This window comes from Cupressus sempervirens, chromosome 8 (assembly GCF_028749045.1).
Source record: "Cupressus sempervirens isolate cs-2001-9-10 chromosome 8, ASM2874904v1, whole genome shotgun sequence".
NCBI lineage: Eukaryota > Viridiplantae > Streptophyta > Pinopsida > Cupressales > Cupressaceae > Cupressus > Cupressus sempervirens.
Window position 1 is genome coordinate 635,401,754 of NC_143125.1, and position 2,562 is coordinate 635,404,315.

The following is a 2,562-nucleotide window of genomic DNA, read 5'->3' on the forward strand; positions in this document are numbered from 1 at the left end:
TTTAATATTAATTATATAAAAATAAATTCAATCATTAAATTAGTTAACTTATTTCAGTTTCACAGATAAAAAGCACTGACGACAACATTTCAGCTGGATTCTCAACCACCTTCTTCTCCCGACGGTAAAATCTCAATGATAAAAATCTTATATTTTGCTCTATTCGTTGTTGTTGTTTACTAATGACAGTTATCATTTTATCAGACGCATTCCAAAAAAGGTTACAATAATTCTGTATCTATAAACTCATCTACAATAATTTCTATAAGTAATTTGTAAGTTTCGTAATTTACTTTTCCCCGTCAAAAACATTTGGCAACAATGTTATTTTACTTTTTCCCATTTTCCTCTGGTGCAGTGATTGCTATTGTGTTTTTGGTTATAATCGGTATCATTTACAAGATGAGGTCCAAACCCGAGCAAAATCGAGAAGCAACAAGTTTCCCTTCACCTTCACCCCAAATGAATATAAAGGAGCGAGCTGATGTTGAACAAAATCAGGTCCACTCAAGCTTATCTTCCAATCTGCAAATGGCTCCTCAAAGAACAACTACTCCTCATAGTAATTACACAATTCGAATAAATGGGATTGGAAAAAGAGGAAGAATTAACCACATAATTAACCATCTGTGGGCAGGGGAGCGCATCGCATCACCCAACAATCTCCCCCTCAATGCGCATACCAGGGGCTTACGCGGGTCGGGAAGGCACCGGGGAGATTTGAACCCATGACCAGTCCAAAACCAAAATCTAATACCAATTGTAGGGCCCATTTGCCGTTGCACCAAAAGCCATGACTGTTAGTGAGCATGGAACACCACATAATTAACCACCTATAAGCAGGGGAGCGCGTCGCATCAACCAACACTCAGGTCTCTCCTCTAATCAAGAACTGCCACTTGTGCCTACACATATTTACTCAAACCTCACACTTGATCAGATTGCTTATATCAAAAGCTGTTGCCATGAGTCTCGTAAAGTTGGGGAAGGAAGCTTTGCACGAGTTTACAGGGGGACCTTCCAAGGCAGAGATTTTGCTATAAAGGAAATAGAACACAAATCACCTGACACCAAAATGTGGGTGGAGAATGAAGTTGAACTTCTACGGGGATTGGATCAAATCAACAGAAACAAGTTATAAGCTTGGTGTATAGAAGCAAATATATCCTACTTGGCCTACATGTATATAGATGGGTGTTCTCTTTATGACTATTTGAGAGGAAATTGTTTAGGGTTTGCGTACAGTTGGAAGCAGAGCTTGAGAATGATAATGGATATAGCCAAGGGAATGAATATCATGGTGGATGTTAAGGATAATGAGACAAAGCTTGTTTATTTTGGGTTTTCTAGGCATGTGGATTGGGAGGGAAAACACAGGTCAACTGATAAAATAATAGGTACTAAAGGATATTGTGCTCCAGAGTATTGCTGGAATAACAAGCTCTCTTATAAACACGATGTTTACAGCTTTGGGATTGTAGTGTTGGAGATGCTAGCGGGGCAGAGGCATGTTGATCAATTTGTTGATCAAGCACGGGGTTGAAGTCAGTTTCATATTCCACGGCATGTGAGGCACATGATAGAGAACAACCGTTTTGCAGAAGCTGTGGACTCTGAACTTAAAAAAGATGGGTCGGACATCTTTTCTGTAGAAGAGGCCTTCGCTGTTGCAAACATCGCCCACAACCATGTTAGTCTTTAGACAGGAGGAAGAAGAGGAAATTGCAATTGTTTAACTTTCACGTGAAAAGATAGTCCATGTTCTGTGCACCAGAGGCAATAGGGGATACGATTTGATGTTATTTCTGGGGGTGTAGGTTTTTTCACTTAGGAAGATGATTAGTATTCGGTTCATTTGGAACTATTCATCGATCTATTGACAATGATATATTTTTAATCATAACTTCTATATTCAGTTTTTTTTTCTTATTGTTAGTTCCTACCGAACTATAAATAGAAAACTTAAATTAACTTATGATTAAAAATTATATTCTAAGTCAATCATATTAAAGGGCAGATTTTTGAACAGTATTTGAAATATTTGTTTGAAATTGAAAATTTTTGTTCATAAGTCATAAAAATGTTATTTGTTTAACCCATAGAATTGTACACATTATTTTGTAGTTAGAAAATATTTATTATTCTTAAAGTTTTCATGTGTTTTTAAATAAAAATATATATTATGATTCAAAAATTTTGAATAAGTGCAGATAAACTAAAGAAACTAAAAAACAGATCGACATTTCCCAATTTTCCTAAAATTAATTAATAGATATAGAAATAAAGTGTATGCCGAATATCAATTTTGTGTTGTGCCTGTAAAGCCTACTTTCTGCCTCAATATTTGTGAGACTTAATTAGTGTACCAAGCAATTCAAACCCAATGAAGAAACATTGAAAGTATTTTTGGTTGGAGGAAATTAATTTGGAAGTGATGTGCGTTATATATTGCAATGTATGACATTGATTGTGGGCTTATGATCTTCTTTGCTACGTCAAGGATTTGAAGTGGGTATATTATTTATTTTTTATTTAGTAGGCTTGTGGATAGTATTGGATATT

At 35.7% G+C, this 2,562-nt stretch overlaps 1 pseudogene; it reads left to right on the top strand.

Annotated features, from left to right (window-relative positions):
- Positions 1-321: 321 nt before the first annotated feature.
- On the top strand, positions 322-1,702 carry LOC149544033 (pto-interacting protein 1-like; annotated as a pseudogene).
- Positions 1,703-2,562: the final 860 nt, after the last annotated feature.